Source organism: Pinus tabuliformis, chromosome 1_1, assembly GCF_031772625.1.
Source record: "Pinus tabuliformis cultivar Carrire ecotype Pingquan chromosome 1_1, CPIR1, whole genome shotgun sequence".
NCBI classification, from domain to species: Eukaryota; Viridiplantae; Streptophyta; class Pinopsida; order Pinales; family Pinaceae; genus Pinus; species Pinus tabuliformis.
In genome coordinates, this window is record NC_142297.1 from 192,968,964 (window position 1) to 192,987,009 (window position 18,046).

Here is an 18,046-nt window from a genome sequence, read left to right on the forward strand (position 1 = left end):
GATGGTCATCCTAACCATGGATGATGACTCTATATCTGAGGATTCAGTAGTTTGTATCTACAGACGACTATCTGATCTATGTACATGAAATGAATTTAGAAAGTTGAGAATGGGAATGCCTCCCTCAGCTAGATCATGAAAATTATATTATGATGATGTATTGTATTGTAACTTATGCAGGTCACCTTCCAGTTCGAAACTTCAGATCCTCATGATAAATCATTTCACCTGACATCAATATTTACGACTTCATACTTTAGGGGGCAACTGTCATAGACATATTTGGGCACATCAACCCCAAAATTATATGTCAATGTATTAGGGCTCATCAACCCCTAAAAGAGTTGTTTCATACCCTAAAGGAACATAGTCCTCTAAATACATCATTCCCCAAAAGTTCCATCTGAGAAATCATCCAGAGATTGCCTAAATTGAACCATAGTGATTGCCCCCCGACAAAGTACGATGCATATTGAGTGGTACAATTCTAGTGTGTAATGCATACTAATTAGGCCTTCTATAGGGTGCGATGGGCGAGGATGGACAAATGTCTGAGACAATTTGCTAGGTGGTTGCTAATGGAATCTTCTAGAAACTTCTCTTGTGCCACTTGCCTCTCTGAATTCGCCCAAGGATGAATAAGGGATCTAAGAAATCTCCAAATGGAACCAATTGTAACAAGTGGAATGACACTAATCAAACCCATGGATGACTCACACCCTTGCACACATCTATAAATGGATCCCTCATCTAAGAGATATGGAGGCTGAAATATTGTGAATTGCAAGTAAGTGCTGATAGTTTGTAATTGAGGAAAGAGCATTGTATCGTTGGTGTGATCTTGCTATTTCATGAGGTGAAGAGGGATTGAAGCTGGGAGGATGATGCTGGATCAGACAACTAGGTTGTAATTCTTCCTTCTATTAATAAAGTTCTTCAAGTTTTCTTCCATATGATTGTGAAATTGTAAATGTTATCATTTGTGAATGCTATCATTTGTTCATTATATATCTGATTCTATAATGTTTACATTTTAATAGATCATGATGCTTTGACGGTTCTTTGTTGTTGTACTTGTGCAGGTATTTTCCAAGCATGTTAAGTATGGGGAGGAGTTGCAAGATCTATCAAAGGGGAGAGAGAACAAGCAAGGGATTAAGCGGAAGTTTCCAGGTTGGTTCCATTATCTTTCTCTTATCTGTTACACATAGAAGAAATCATTGGATTGCTTTAAACTGTTGTTTCTAGGGTAGCTGCCAATCCTAGAGGGCTAGCATTCTATAGGAATACTAGTTTTCCTAGAAACACCTTTCTAGGAGGAACAATGCATAGTTGGTGGCAGGAGCTCAACATGACAGGGTATCTGAGTAAAGAGAGAAAACAGACTCCAATTTCTCTTTAGCCTTCTGTAACTTGACCTGTGCTTTTTCAACTTTATTTTGTTCATCCCTGTAATGAGCGAAGGTCTCATCCTCTATGACTGTGAGTGCCTCGAATTTCTTCCTTAATTCCTAGTGTACTTGTAGGGGCACTACTTCCTCTTTATTCCGAGTTAATTCCTGCTGAGTCTTAACTAATTCATTCTGCAATTTTCTAATGACTGATTCCCTTACTAGGCGAATGTAGGTACACGTCTCCTCTGTCTAGACCTCATAATCCTGTGTTTCCATAGGATTAGTCTGAACAGCAGCCTCAACCGCTTCTTGAATCATGAAATAATCAACTTGGATGTTTTCTTTAGCATCTATTTGAATGACAACATTCATAGTAGGGAAGTCCGTTTGGGTTTCCCATGGGCAAAAACATGGGTCTTTTGTCTACATTTCACTATCTTTTAAACGACATGGCTCTATTTTGGTTTCCATTGAATAAACCAAAAGAGTCTCAGTTTGGGTTTCAACATCTTCCCCAGAGCAATGTTCTATCTGGGTCCCTGTGGTCTCTGTTGGCATTATGATTCAAGTGTTGTCCTTAATGGCAACTTACTTAGAAGTATGATACAAGTATTGTCCTTGAATGGCAACTCACTCAGATGTCAAATCATAGTGCAGCAGGTCAAGAAAAAGATATACGCAGGTTGACCGTAATGAAAGTGCGTATACACGCATGTTAGAAGAGAAAAATGCGCGTATACGTACACACGCAGGTTCGCTGAAGGAAAGGCGCGTACATGTCGAAAACCATGGTTTTGGTCCGTGGTATTTGGTCCATGGTATTTTGGTATTGGTCCATGGTATTTGGTCCGAAGTATCGACCCCTGGTATTGGGTCCAAGGTATTGGTTCTACATGGTTTTGGACCATGGTATTTGTAGAGCATTGGAAAGGTATGTTTTAACGAATAACTTAGTGGTGTTTCAAGCAATAGTTGTAACCTTTTCTTTGTTATAAAATAAGGAGAATGTAATGAGAATAAGCACGAATGACCCAATATGCAGGAAAAGACAAAAGTGGGAAAGCGCGGTGCGAAACGAGAATTCCATGAGAAGATAACTGCTGTCCCTCCAAAACCAAATAAAATCCAGACCAGGGTGAGTAAATCAAGGCAGATCAATCTGGGACGAGATGAAGGACTGTCAGTTCGGAAGGCTAGGCAGAGAAAAGAGAGGAGTTAACAGTTTAACAAATCCCTCAGGATCTTTGATCCTGAGGGATCATTACTTTCAATTATTTTGTTGTTTAGTTAACTGCGCCATTACTTATATAAAAAGGGGCAGCATCGAAGACTTCAGGGACTTTCGATTATCTTGTATCTTTACTTTCTGTTTACAGACTTCACAGTCGGTTTAAACTCAGATTATCGAGTCTCTTTGAGACTTAGTTTTGCTGTACTATCATTGATGCGTTAATATAATATATTTGGTGTTACTTTCTCCCTGCATCTGAAGTAAGTTACGGCGGTGTGCCATTGGAAGCTAAGGGCCCGGCTCCAACGGACACTGGCTGATTGTATCATTACAGTTTGGCTTTGTGTGGTTTGTTTATTATTCTTGATAATCTGATATACTTACATGCTGTTCCATACTCGTTCATCAGTAGTTTTCCTTTTGTAAATCTTTGTAACAAGTTTACATCATATTTCCAGAATCGATTACATAACATTGTTCTGAGTTGTTTACTTCCGTTACAGAATTTATAAGTGGAATGTTTCAGCTACATATGGTTGGAGTGATGGACTGCTGGTGATCATTTCAGATTATGTGTATATATGATTGACGTTTCCTGTTTATGGTGATTTGCTGTTCCATTTGATTAAGCTGTCTATTTGTACAAAAGATTTCTCTTTCTTTGTATGTAAGTTGATGCCAAGAATTGAGAGTGTTGAACTCGCGAGATTTAGTTTCTTTACTGCTGTTCCTTTTACTGTTGTTCCATTTCTGAATTGCCGTTCCATTCTGCTTTCTTGCTGTTCCTTTTTACTTGCATTCGTTGGTTTGGTGTGAGAGGAGGATCAAGGCTGTCGTGAGACACAGCAGACGCTATTATGCTCCCAAATCCATGATCCATACTCTAATTCCTTTTCCTTCATCAGTTTCTAGAGGGATGGGTTACTGCTTCCGTACCCTTGACTGATAAAATTTCCGCGTGTGATTTCTTTATGCAAAAGTAATTTAGCCATAGCTTAGCACCCGTTTACTCTTGTATTTCCTTAGACCTATACTACTAAGCATTACTCTGACAAATAGCCTCAAATTGAGATACCCTTTACAATAACAAAACGCTCCCGGATTGACTTGTAATGTGAGATAACTAGAGGTGAAAAAGACCCTTGTTACAGCTCTACATTTTGGCGCCGTTGCCGGGAAAAGGGTATAGCCATTTGTCTTTTAAACAGGGTAGTGTACGAATCTGCTGGGGGAGAGTTGGATTTTAAAAACGGAAGGTAAGAACCTGCGTACGGAGCATGTAAAAGCCCTGCTCCACCGTCCGCTTTCCTAGCAGAATTGATTGGTTAAATAGGATTTAGCAGTTTATTTGGAGTGCATGACTAAGCAGAAAAAGCCAGAAAAAGATCAAAAGCCTCCATCCAAAGCCAAGGGGCCGGTGACCCTTGGACGAACGACCTTCATCGACGAGATCTAGAAGAAAGCCGAATCTCAGCCATCAGTAGGTTATAGGAAAATCAATTCTAAACAGCCTACTAGCTCCCTTCAGGCCTTGGGATCACCATCTGAAGCCTTTGCTGAAGTGCACAGTCAAACAGAGGAGCAGGACTTTCAAGAAATTGAAAATTTGACTCCTAGACTATTGCACGAAGGGAATCTTAGTAACCTTTGCGAAGGAGGAGGAGAAACAGGGGAAATCGGGGAACCTAGATCTCCTATTGAACCAAACCAGCCTTTAAATAGCCCAGATAAAGGAAGCGCTGCAAAAATCTTCGTTGAAGAAATTCATTCACCTCAGACAGTTGGGACCATCATTATCCCTGATAAAGGGAGTGTTGTCAAAACAATCCCTGTTAAGACTACCCCTTCTCAACCAAGGAACACTCTCTTGGAAATTCCTGAAGATTACTGGCATATATTCGATCCCATGGCGCAGAATCAGCCAAACACCCAGACCTCTACATTGCAATATCCTATAGTAGATTCTGCAGCAAATGCGCCCATGAAAGTTATCCCTCTCCAGCATATCCCCACATTTCATGGCCTTACGTCAGAAGATCCGGATGCATTCTTGTTCGAATTTGATGTATTATGTAGAGGATACGATTACACCACCGATCCCCAGAAATTAAAATTGTTCCCCTCCACATTAAAAGGGGCTGCTTTAAGATGGTTTATGGGCTTAGGTGGTGGGGTTATTAACAATTGGGATCAAATGAAAGAAGCCTTTTTAAAGAAATATCAGGATTACTGTAGGTCAAGAGAACTAAAAGATGAAATCTTTCAAATGTCAGCCAGATCAAACGAAACTCTAGAAGAATATGTAGAATGTTTCCAATATAACTTGCAAAGATCTCCCTATGCATCGTTACCTCTGCCTGATAACGTGTTGAAAACCGCATTAATTAGAGGTATGAAAGAACAATGGATCGAAACGTTGAATATTATGGGGAAAGGAGACATTTATCAGGAAAATTTTGCTGATATCATTGATCTGTGTATTAGGAGCTCAAGAGGCAGCACGAGGATAAAACCAGCAGAATATGATCGCTTTACCAGAGATAACAGAACATCAATAGAGGGAGTAACACGTGTGGAACTTGGAAATTTGTTAGAAAATTTTAAAACTGATATCCTGGGGACATTAACTACACAGCTTGATATTGTGCAGGCTAAACAGAAGCAAGCAGAGGCGGAACAGAATCTAGCGATTTTCTGCCCTTGATGCAGGAAGAAACATAGCCACAAGGAATGCCCGCTGGATACAGTCCAAACATGTGCTATCTGTACCAAGGACCACCTGACTGAAAGATGCCCCTCGCTTCCTGGCTTGAAGGCAGTATATAAAGAAGCAGAAGAGGAGCCAGAATCAGCATATTTTATTAACCAACGTCGTCAATGGCCGCCAAGGCAATCTGGTATGTTTTCAGACCCCTCCTCTTATTTTCAACCTCCGCCGTTCAATGCTCAGCAACAAAATATGTGGCAAAATCAGTCTCAGCCCCCGTTTTCGAATTGGTCACCTCAAATGTTTCCTACTCTGAATACTTGGATGAACCAATTTGGTTGGCCAAACTTCCCTTATCCTCCACCATATTAGCAGAATAATTCATATCCTCCGCAATGGACCCCTTCTACTTCGCAAGGTTCACCCTAGCAGACAAACTGGCCAAAATCGACATATCAGCCAACAGGATCAATTCCACTCCCTCAACCAACTCTGGCAGCTTTACAACAAAATCCCCAGCCTAATCTGAGACTGCAGCTCCCAGCCCAACCCAACCCCAATTCGAATAATAGACCAGTTCAATCTCTTCAAATTATAGAATCCTCAGAGATTGAACCTGATCGGTGGGAGTGCAATGATCTTCAGTTAAGATCTGGGTGAATAATAGAAACTGAGGGACATAGAACAACTCACATTGAAGATCAGTTACCTATAGAACAACCGTCACAACAGGAAGATGTAAGTAAAGACCAGGCTCATCAGCAAGTAATTACATCTCCTCCACCTTTCCCAGAACGATTGGCCATTCCACGACCAACACAATATCCAAATTTTGATATTCTGGGAGAACTACAAAACTTGTATATAAGAATTCCATTCCTTCAAGCTATACAGGATATCCCCATATATGCAAAAACCATAAAAGACCTGTGTAGCAGAAAATCAAAAAGAAATGTAACTTCTAACCCAAGAGTCCAGGTAGTCGGCACCTTATCCGACCTCCTATCAGGAAAAGAAACACCGGTTAAATACGAGGACCCTGGAAACCCAATTGTCACTGTTCAAATCTATGGGCAGATCTTGACCAACGTCTTAGTTGATCTAGGGGCTGCAATTAACATCCTGACAACATCAACTTGCCAGAAGCTCGGAATTACATCGGTAGAACCTACTTCCACTTTGTTAGAACTAGCTGACCGATCAGTAATTAGACCAGAAGGCACCTTGTATGATGTCATGGTTTCAGTGGACTCCTGGGAATACCCGACCGATTTCCTGATAATTAATCCAAGAACCCGACTAGATGGACATCCGCTAATTCTAGGTAGACCGTGGCTCGCTACTGCTGACGCCTACATTGGTTGCCGGCAGGGAAACATGACCATAACCAGAGGGCCGGATATCAAAAATTTAATCTTGTACCCTCCAGCGCAGCCAAGCATCACGATGATGAGAACCAACCTGCGCCCTGCCTCATATATCACTGACAATATTAGACCCCCATTAACAGTCCAGGAAGCGCTAGATTTCAAAGATCAAACGGAAGACGATGCCATCAATAAATTCATTAATCAAACAGAATCCACATCGTATACACAATGTTTTATGATAAAAGCGGCATTTGATAACAAATTAGAGGAGGATCCTCTGAAAGACGAACATGACCAAATTATACCTGTGACTTCTGTCGCTAATAGCAAAGTAGTGCAAATTGAACCGGGGAAAACTTTAAATATTAACCTAATCTGACACCAGATCAGGAGACAAAACTCATCCAGCTGTTACGAAAGTATCAGGAGGCATTTGCATGGGACTATCCCGATATGAAAGGGATTGATCCCCAGCTATGCACACATCATATTTATATCGAAAAAGATGCAAGACCTGTTCGTCAACCGCAAAGAAGACTCAACCCCCATTTAAAAAATGTTGTAAAAGCTGAGCTTCAGAAACTCTTAGATGTTAATTTTATTTATCCTATCTTTGACAGCAAATGGGTCTCTCCACTTGTGGTAGTACCTAAAAAGAACGGGAAATGGAGGATCTGTGTGGATTATAGAGAATTAAACAAAGCCACACAAAAAGATCACTTCCCTCTCCCATTCATAGATCAGGTACTGGACACCTTAGCAGGCAAGAAATTCTTTTCTTTCTTGGATGGCTTCAGTGGATACAATCAGATTCAGATTGCCCCTGAAGACCAGGATAAGACTACCTTTACTTGTCCCTGGGGAACGTTCGCTTATCGAGTCTTACCTTTTGGTTTATGTAATGCTCCAGCCACATTCCAAAGGGCTGTTCTTAGCATCTTTGCAGATTTAATTAATGATGGATTGGAAGTCTACATGGATGATTTCACACCATATGGAGATGACTTTGATCCAGCTCTAGATACTCTCGAAAAAGTCCTACAGCGCTGCATCGCTACGAGACTTTGCTTGAGTCATGAAAAATGTTACATGATGATGACCGAAGGACTCATTTTGGGACACTATATTTCAGCAGCTGGTATTCAGGTAGATCCGGCTAAAATTCAAATACTTTTGCTTATTCCGACCCCCACTAATCAAACAGAGGTACGCAGTTTTCTTGGCTTTTCTGGGTATTATAGACGATTCATACAACATTATTCACATATTGCCGCACCTTTACATGCATTAACTGGAAATGTTGACTTTTTATGGACAGAGAAATGTGATCGAGCTTTCAAAGAATTAAAGAAGCTGGTATCTACAGCTCCAGTTCTCCGAGGACCTAATTGGAATTTACCATTCCAAATTTCAACTGATGCCTCAGACACAACAATCGGTGCAGTTTTGGGCCAAGAAGAGGATAAAAGACCATACGCCATCTATTACATCGGCAAAAATTTGACTCCGGCTGAATTAAATTATACTGTCACCGAAAAAGAATTTTTAGCTGTGATACATGCTGTTAATAAATTTAGACACTATATTACAGGATATCCTGTTATTTTGTATACAGACCATTCTGCTATTAAGTATTTAGCAAATAAGCCCGTTACAAATGGAAGAATAACCAGGTGGTTGATCCTGTTGCAGGAGTTTGATATTACAATCAAAGATCGACCGGGGAAAGAAAATCTTGTAGCTGATTTCCTCTCACGAATACCAAAATCAGTTGAAGCAGCAGCAGTTGAGGACCAATTTCCAGATGAACACTTATTTGTTGTGGCTGTCCAGACTCCCTGGTACGCTGATGTTGCTAACTATCTTGCAGTAGGTAAGCTTCCAAAACATTTAACCCCCAATGAACGGAAGCAGATTGTTTAGAAAAGTACTCGATTTTCGTGGGTTGGGGGCTATTTGTTTCACACAGGCGCAGATATGGAAATCAGAAGATGTATTCGAGAGGACGAAATCTTTGATATCTTGAAAGCCTGCCATGATGGGCCATGTGGAGGACATTTTGCTGAGCGAAGAACAGCACATAAAGTATTACAAACGGGATATTACTGGCCTACAATTTTCAAGGATGCTAAAAAATTTGTCCAGGCCTATGATAGCTGTCAGCGTGCAGGACGACCTGGTCCAGCCGACGAAATGCCTTTGCGGCCTCAATTAGTGATCGAACCTTTCGAATGCTGGGCTTTGGACTTCGTCGGACCCATCAGCCCGCCATCAAACCAAAGAACCTACATTTTGGTGGCAACTGAATATGTTACCAAATGGGTGGAAGCGGAGGCATTGCCTAGAGCTACAGAAGATTCGGTAATACAGTTCTTGTTCCATTTTTTTGTACGTTATGGTCTTCCAAGAGAAGTAATTACAGACGGAGGACCACAATTTTTGGGACATAAATTAGCTGCAACACTCAATAACTATAGTGTCCAGCATAAAATTACTACCTCATACCATCCACAGGCAACGGGCAAGTGGAGAGCAGCAATAAGGTAATAGAGTCTATTTTGAAAAAAACCGTTGCCTCACATCGGCGTGATTGGGCCGCCCGACTACCTGAGGCACTGTGGGCTTATCGAACCACATGGAGAAGCACCACCGGCTATTCACCATATCACTTAGTGTTTGGAAAGCAGCCCATTTTTTCTATAGAATTCGAGATCCACACGCTGTGAACTGCCCAAGAAGTCGGATTGGATTTAAGCGAAGCACAGAAAAGTCGATTACACCAAATTAATGAATTAGATGAAATAAGGCTCTCTGCATTACAGAATACAGCACTGATTCAACAGCAGCGAGCCAAATGGCATGATGCGCTCATCAAAAACAAGATATTTCATGAAGGAGACTGGGCTCTGTTATATGATTCTAGATTTCAGGATTTCCCCGGGAAGCTTCAGACTCGTTGGTTGGGACCATACGAGATTCAAAAAGTCCATGACAATAGGACCCTTACTCTAATTAAAATCGACGGGTCTGGATATACATTTAAGGTAAACGGCCACCGAGTTCGTCTGTATCGCAAACCGCTCACTCGGGAATCTTTTTGTCAGCAGCTACGCCAAGATACTAACATTGAGATTATGGGCGAGGAAGCAAAAACTTCCTCACCTATAGATCAGTAAGAAATTCATCTTTTATTACCACATCTTGTATATAAGATTGTAAATTTTGTATATATGATTTTAGTATTTGTGCGTGCTGTTCCTTTTCAAAAGGAACAACACTTGTATGTTTTGTTGTTCCTTTTCAAAAGGAACAGCACTTGTGTGTTTTGCTGTTCCTTTTCAAAAGGAACAACACTGGTGTGTTTTTGCTGTTCCTTTTCAAAAGGAATAGCACTTGTGTGTTTTGCTATTCCTTTTCAAAAGGAACAACACTGGTGTGTTTTTGCTGTTCCTTTTCAAAAGGAACAGCACTTGTGTGTTTTGCTGTTCCTTTTCAAAAGGAACAGCACTGGTGTGTTTTTGTTGTTCCTTTTCAAAAGGAACAGCACTGGTGTGTTTTTGCTGTTCCTTTTCAAAAGGAACAACACTTGTGTTTTTGCTGTTCCTTTTCAAAAGGAACAACACTTGTGTGTTTTGCTGTTCCTTTTCAAACGGAACAACACTGGTGTGTTTTGCTGTTCCTTTTCAAAAGGAACAGCACTTGTGTGTTTTTGCTGTTCCTTTTCAAAAGGAACAGCACTTGTGTGTTTTTGCTGTTCCTTTTCAAAAGGAACAACACTTTTGGGTTCTTGCTGTTCCTTTTCAAAAGGAACAACACTTTTGGATTTTTGCTATTCCTTTTTAAAAAAAAGGAACAGCACTTGAGTGTTTCTGCAGTTCCTTTTCAAAAGGAACAGCGCTTGACTGTTTTTGCTGTTCCTTTTTAAAAAGGAACAACGCTTGAGTGTTTTTGTTGTTCCTTTTCAAAAGGAACAGCACTTGAGTGTTTTTGCTGTTCCTTTTCAAAAGAAACAGCACTTGTGTGTTTTTGCTGTTCCTTTTCAAAAGGAACAGCACTTGTGTGTTTTTGGCTGTTCCTTTTTCAAAGGAAACAGCATTGGTGTGCTTCTGCTGCCCTTTTTAAGGCAATGCATCAGATGAACTCCTCCTCACCCTCCCTCTCAAAAAGGAGTAGTATGCTCCTGTCCCTTTCATATAAAGGATGTGTTGTCCATCCTCGTTCCAAGGCCATAAGTAGCAGCTATACATTTATGCAATGAATTTAAAAGTCAGGATATATCGAGATCAGCGTATCATAAATCGCTATCTTTAACAGCCCTAGTATTGATGCAACAACAAAGGAAGGATCTACACGCTCATCATTTTTGCTGTCATAGTCTCACCTCCTCTGCCTTGTTGGAAAATTTCATCATGTTGAGTTCCTACAATTTTCCCTATTATTACTTGGAAATAAGAACAGAAGATTTATATCTTCCTATTAGGATGACAAGACTTCTTCCGCCATTCCCACTCTTAAGGAGGGCTGAACCACCCTTATGTGTAATTACACAAGAGCAAAGTCTGTTTCAAAAAGAAAAAAAAAAAGATAGCAAAAGCAAAATAAAAAGAAATTATTTGTCAAATGCAGGATAGGGGGTTTCATTAAAGAACTAGCCTACTATGATCATAAGATTGGAAGCGAAGTGGCATTCCCATCATGGCCACCACACCAGGGATATGGTCCAACGGGTTCACTATATAAACAAACCTTGGAACAGGGGGTCTCATTACGAGCCGGCCTGCCCACGTTTCGCCCCTCTCTAGTGAATGGCATCATGGTTATCTGGTTACCAAGCCAGCATGATGGCCTGCATTTTGACAAGAATTGCTCTTCAAAAATACACAAAGGACCATGGTTCCAGGGTGAAATAAACAACTCTGCCAAGGTTATGAACACCTGTCGGCAGCAGAGCTCTGTTAATCGTATCGGAGTCGTAATATATACACCAATTTGGATCATATCAAATACTTTTTTCTATCCTCGTAATAATTATATCTTACACTTTGATGGAATATGTCGCATGAATATCTATCACCACCAATCATGGCAAATGTATTGACTATGACTACTTCAGACTTTATATGAGTGCCAGACGTCCTATCCTCCTGTCTTGCATCACATCACGCAGGCTTATGCAAAACGCGATCTACCTTTTGCCTCGATCTCGGTATCTCCTTGTCTAATCCGAAACATGGCAAAACTCTATATGCTGTTCCTTTATGACTTGGTGATGGGATGGCGTCTCCTCCTCCATTTGACGGCTGGGACAGCCTATCATATTGCGAGGGGGGGAGGTGACCTCATTACTCTGTCGGCCACGTGTTAGTACATCATTCGGAAATGATATGGTACGAAGGTACGGTATGGGTTAACGGCATGACAATGCTATTTTTGCAAAAACTTGGTATTTACAATCTATTTTCATGCATGCATGCTCTGTGTTTTTTTCTCTGCTGCGATTACGTTTTTTGCGACAGATAATTGATGTTCCATCTAGGATCCCGAAACAAAACCATGGGAGGCAAGTCTATCAGAAGCGAGCCTAGTGAGCTAGTAGTCTCCGAAGCTGCTTGGGAGATCCTAGAAAGGGCAGGGTGGCTAACTTATTTTAGCCGCCTGCGTGAATCAAATGAAACTGTGGCCATGGAATTCCTACAGAATTTGCAGGAAGAACACTCCGTAGTGGGTGGGAAGCAGATAATGGTCACGAAGGAAATAATCGCGGAAGTAACAGGATTACCAGCCTCAGGACCAATATGGACGACAAAGAAAGAGAGGTTGCAAAAGATCATAGAATTTTTCCAAGGCGAAGGACAGAATCTAACAGTGAAGGGAAAAGGAGTGCTGCCGGCAATGCTGGAAGAACCTTGGAGTGAATTGGCAAAGGTGGTGCAGAGCTACATCACCTGCGAAGGGCGAAAAGATGTGGTAAGACCACATCACCTTAAGCTCCTGGCTGTGTTAAAAGGAAAATGTTCTGTGAATCTCCCTGCATTGTTAAATTCATTACTGCATGATGCCTCTCGGAGCCTGAAAAAGGCACACCATGAAGACGCAGTGGTTAGCCACCATGGGTTGATTCGCCTGATAGTGAGCCACAGTCTCACTCAGTGGCAGAGTAGCTGGGGGGAGCTTATTACAACAATTGGAGGGGGAGTGGCATCACCATCCCCAAAGGCTAAGCATCCCGCTAGTACCTCTGAAACACCCAAGAAGCCCAGAGAATCACCAAAACCCAAGCATCCCTCGGATACACCCGAGCAACCCAAGAAACGCATGGAGTCAGTAAAACAAAAACGTCCCTCTAGAGCATCTGGACATGCAGAAAAACATGAGGAACTGGCCACAGAAGTGCGTGCTGCCTCGAAACTAAGACATTCCTCTGGCACGCCAGAACAATCTGAAAAACGCAGAAAGGTGGTGGTGGAAGAACAGGTGGCCAGCACACCCGAACAGCCCGAGAGGCCTAGGAAGTCAGCTCGGTTGGCAAGGATAAGAGGCAGGCTGGAGAAAATCCAGCTAAGCATTGACCAGCCGATCGAAATAACAGATGAGCCACCAGCACCAAAACAGGAACCCTCGAGGGAAAATGTGGAACAAGTTGAGAACGAAGCAGAAGCGGAGGAAGGAAATGAACATTCTAACTCTGAGGCCGAGGCCGACTATTCGGGGGCAGCCACTGAGCAGCCAATTCAGGAGGAGGAAATGGAACAATTGGGGGACAGCCCGCCACAGGACCACGTGGAGGAAGAAGAGCTGGCCACCATCTTGGCCAGCCTGGGAGATTATGCTTCACCTTCCAATCCAGCAGACCCTCCTGAAGGACCCTCTGGGGAAGAGACGCATGAAGAATTGCATGAAGAAATGGCAGGAGGAGAAAACTCCCCTGTTGTCGACAAAGAAAATGTAAATACCAACCAGGAACAATCTGCTCCCAAGACACCAGAAGAAAACCCACCGGCTGATGACGTGGAGAATGAAAATGCTTGTCGGGAATAGTTCGTTCCCAGAATGCCAGAAGAAACCCTCGATGAAGGAGGAGCAGAACTGAGGGCCACTCATTCGCCCACTGCCGAGGCAAGAGAAATTAAGAAATTGAGAAAGAAACAACAGAGACTGCTGAATATTATAGCCCAGCTTCGGCAGAAAATTCGAAGTTTGAAAGCCAGCCTGAGAATAAGAAGGACCATAAGGAGAAAAAGAAGGACAAATGCAGCAGGGTCCTGTCAGATGAGAAGGCAAAGGGCTTATAGGCGTCTCGTAGGTCAATACTCTGCTGATAGACCTACGACTGTTCCAACCGACACTGAGGAACAAAATGCCGTTCCATCTAATATGGAACATCAAAATGTCGTTCCATCTAATATGGAACATCAAAATGTCGTTCCATCTGCTATGGAACATCAGAATGCCGTTCCTATTGACGCTGAGGAACAGACTGCTGTTCCAAATAGCCCATTGGAGGCAGCTGTCGTTCCAATCAAAACTGAGCCGCAAGACGACATTCCATTTACAGAAGGGCCATCGTACCCCTTTATTCATGTTAAGAAAGAAAGGGAAAACAAAGCAGTCCAAACTGAGGCACCACCTTTAGGGATAATTCGGGATACGAATTCCAGGCAGGGAAACGTGAAGGTCCAGGTAAGACTCCCTGCCTCTGAGAAATCATGGAAAAAGGATCCAAAAACCAAGGCCTTGCACCACGAGATGAAGCAAGCCCGACAGGAGGCTGACCAACTAAGGGAACAAATGATCCCTCGGGAAAAATACGAGGAGTTGCAGCAGGAAGCTGAGCAGTTAAAGGAACAAATGATCCCTCGGGAAAAACATGAAGAACTGTAGCAGCAACTGTAGAACATGAGTCAATCAGAGAGTCAGGCCTTTGAAGGATGGCAGAAAGAACAGGAAAAGGTTGACAAGGTAATGCGTCGACTAGATGCTGTTATTAAACAATTGGACACTGTATGTTCGATGTATAATGATGTTTTGACTTGCAGGGCCCCTGCAAAGAATTATGCTTTATTTCTCCTTGAAAGATACTTAAGATTGAAAATAAAAGCTGTCAGGGCAGGTGCCCCTATTCAGATTAATACTGTTAATGATTTTATTGATTGTTGCAAACATTATGGGGTTAAGGTCCAACGGTTACTATGTGAATTCTATTTGCACAATATGGTGCTTGAGCAGGAAACTGATTTAAACCCTGGCCCTTTCGTGGGAGATATACAGCTACAAGACTTTGTTTCATTTGGGGTCAATCAGTTAAAGTGGCTCAGGGCTTACAATACCTTTCAGAGGCAGGAGAACAACCTAGATCTATGGGTCAGGGCCGAGCCTAGAGACCCAGTTCACCTATGGCAATCACACAAAAGCCTTATGAGAATCCCGGGCATTATAGAACTGCTAGGACCCATGCATGAGGATTTGATCCGAAATAGCTTGGAATATTTTTTGGCTATTAAAGATTTTGCCCTGGATGCTGCCAAATTCCGCTATCGGATTTCTACCCCAAGCATCCAGCTCAGGGAGCCATTCAAATACGAGAATTTTGAGCTGGCTGCTGAACGGTTGAGCCTTTATGGCCAGCGCATTCTGCAAGCTGGGCCGTCTTGGTTAGGATACCGGTTCCGTAGCCCAATTATTTGGCACCCTGCACCTGGGTACCAGACCTTGTATAATATGCCTGCAGATCAATTGAATCAGTTCTTTGATAATCTGGTTGCCCACCATGGTTGCAGACCTCCTCACGAGGTGCCCTCTCCCGCCTATTCTCTTACCGCTCTCCATGCTAATTATAACGTTTTCATGAGGCCATGAAACAGAGTAAGCTGGGGGGTGTGTAGAGCATTGGAAAGGTATGTTTTAACGAATAACTTAGTGGTGTTTCAAACAATAGTTGTAACCTTTTCTTTGTTATAAAATAAGGAGAATGTAATGAGAATAAGCACGAATGACCCAATCACTAATAGTTGTCTTCTCTATGCAGGAAAAGACAAAAGTGGGAAAGCGCGGTGCGAAACGAGAATTCCATGAGAAGATAACGGTTGTCCCTCCAAAACCAAATAAAATCCAGACCAGGGCGAGTAAATCAAGGCAGATCAATCCAGGATGAGATGAAGGACTGTCAGTTCGGAAGGCTAGGTAGAGAAAAGAGAGGAGTTAACAGTTTAACAGATCCCTCAGGATCTTTGATCCTGAGGGATCGTTACTTTCAATTATTTTGTTGTTTAGTTAACTTATATAAAAAGGGGCAGCATCGAAGACTTCAGGGACTTTTGATTATCTTGTATCTTTACTTTCTGTTTACAGACTTCACAGTCGGTTTAAACTCAGATTATCGAGTCTCTTTGAGACTTAGTTTTGTTGTACTATCATTGATGCGTTAATATAATATATTTGGTGTTACTTTCTCCCTGCATCTGAAGTAAGTTACGGCGGTGTGCCATTGGAAGCTAAGGGCCCGGCTCCAACGGACACTGGCTGATTGTATCATTACAGTTTGGCTTTGTGTGGTTTGTTTATTATTCTTGATAATCTGATATACTTACATGCTGTTCCATACTCGTTCATCAGTAGTTTTCCTTTTGTAAATCTTTGTAACAAGTTTACATCATATTTCCAGAATCGATTACATAACATTGTTCTGAGTTGTTTACTTCCGTTACAGAATTTATAAGTGGAATGTTTCAGCTACATATGGTCGGAGTGATGGACTGCTGGTGATCATTTCAGATTATGTGTATATATGATTGACGTTTCCTATTTATGGTGATTTGTTGTTCCATTTGATTAAGCTGTCTATTTGTACAAAAGATTGCTCTTTCTTTGTATGTAAGTTGATGCCAAGAATTGAGAGTGTTGAACTTGCGAGATTTAGTTTCTTTACTGCTGTTCCTTTTACTGTTGTTCCATTTCTGAATTGCCATTCCATTCTGCTTTCTTGCTGTTCCTTTTTACTTGCATTCGTTGGTTTGGTGTGAGAGGAGGATCAAGGCTGTCGTGAGACACAACAGATGCTATTATGCTCCCAAATCCATGATCCATACTCTAATTCCTTTTCCTTCATCAGTTTCTAGAGGGATGGGTTACTGCTTCCGTACCCTTGACTGATAAAATTGCCGCGTGTGATTTCTTTATGCAAAAGTAATTTAGCCATAGCTTAGCACCCGTTTACTCTTGTATTTCCTTAGACCTATACTACTAAGCATTACTCTGACAAATAGCCTCAAATTGAGATACCCTTTACAATAACAAAACGCTCCCGGATTGACTTGTAATGTGAGATAACTAGAGGTGAAAAAGACCCTTGTTACAGCTCTATAGTATTGAGAGAAGCCTAAACCTATATAAGGAGAAGATCATTAGGCCAAGAGGAGCGTGTGCATGTGATGAATATCTGATGAAGTGTAAGATCTAGATGTTGGTTATGGGTTGGTGATGCCTTGCTTGATCTGAACCAAGGAGGCACTCATGTGAAGGATGATGAACGATGGATCGGGATCTTAAGGCTTGGAATGATTATCATTATATGGTTTGATTATGGATAGACTAGATCTATTGACGCATGTTTATTGTATGAATATTATGATCTGGGTATGACTGATGTTTGGAACAGCTACAATGTTATGAGTTAGAATTTGTAGATCTGTACGCGGGTTGTCTTTGGTAAAAGCGTGTACACGCAGGTTGGGTTCGTCCGAGTAGCGTATATAGTATGAAGTATGATATTTGAAGTTGTAGTTGGATCTAGTTGTTGTTGCATAGTTATGTTGTCTCTTCTGTGTTCTGGAGACTGTGTTGTTGATAGGGTTTCAGTATTGGGTGATTCAAAGATTGATGATGCAGGTGTAGTTTATGATTGTATTGCAATGGTGATTTTTTTATGGATCCAGTATGAAAATGAATGTAACGTGGTCCACGGAAGATCATAAAGTTTAGTAGGCCGGCACCTACGTACTGGTAAACATATCGGCCAGTACAAGAGCCAGGGGGTTGTAGCTCCCTTCCAGGAGTAGTGAAGGTTGGAGCCTTTAGTAGGCCGACGCCTACGTACTAGTAAATGGATCAGCTAGTACAAGAGCTAAGAGGGTTGTAGCTCTCTGCAGGTTGCAGCCTGCGTGCTGGTAAAGGACTGCACCAGTACATTGTAAAAGAAGTTTCTTATTAAAGGAAGATAGAAACAAATTGCAGCAGGTGGTTTTCACCCACATTGGGTTTCCACCTTATATCATGGTGTTCATGTGTGTGGCTTATGTGTGATGATCTGTTCTATTATACTACTCCTGTTTACTATTAATATGGTTAA

The 18,046-nt window shown here is 41.8% G+C and overlaps 1 pseudogene; it reads right to left on the reverse strand.

The window, feature by feature from the left end:
• LOC149212185 (phytochrome-like) overlaps positions 1-13,019 on the reverse strand; it is a 42,095-nt pseudogene extending 29,076 nt beyond the window's left edge.
• Between the last annotated feature and the right edge of the window lie 5,027 nt (positions 13,020-18,046).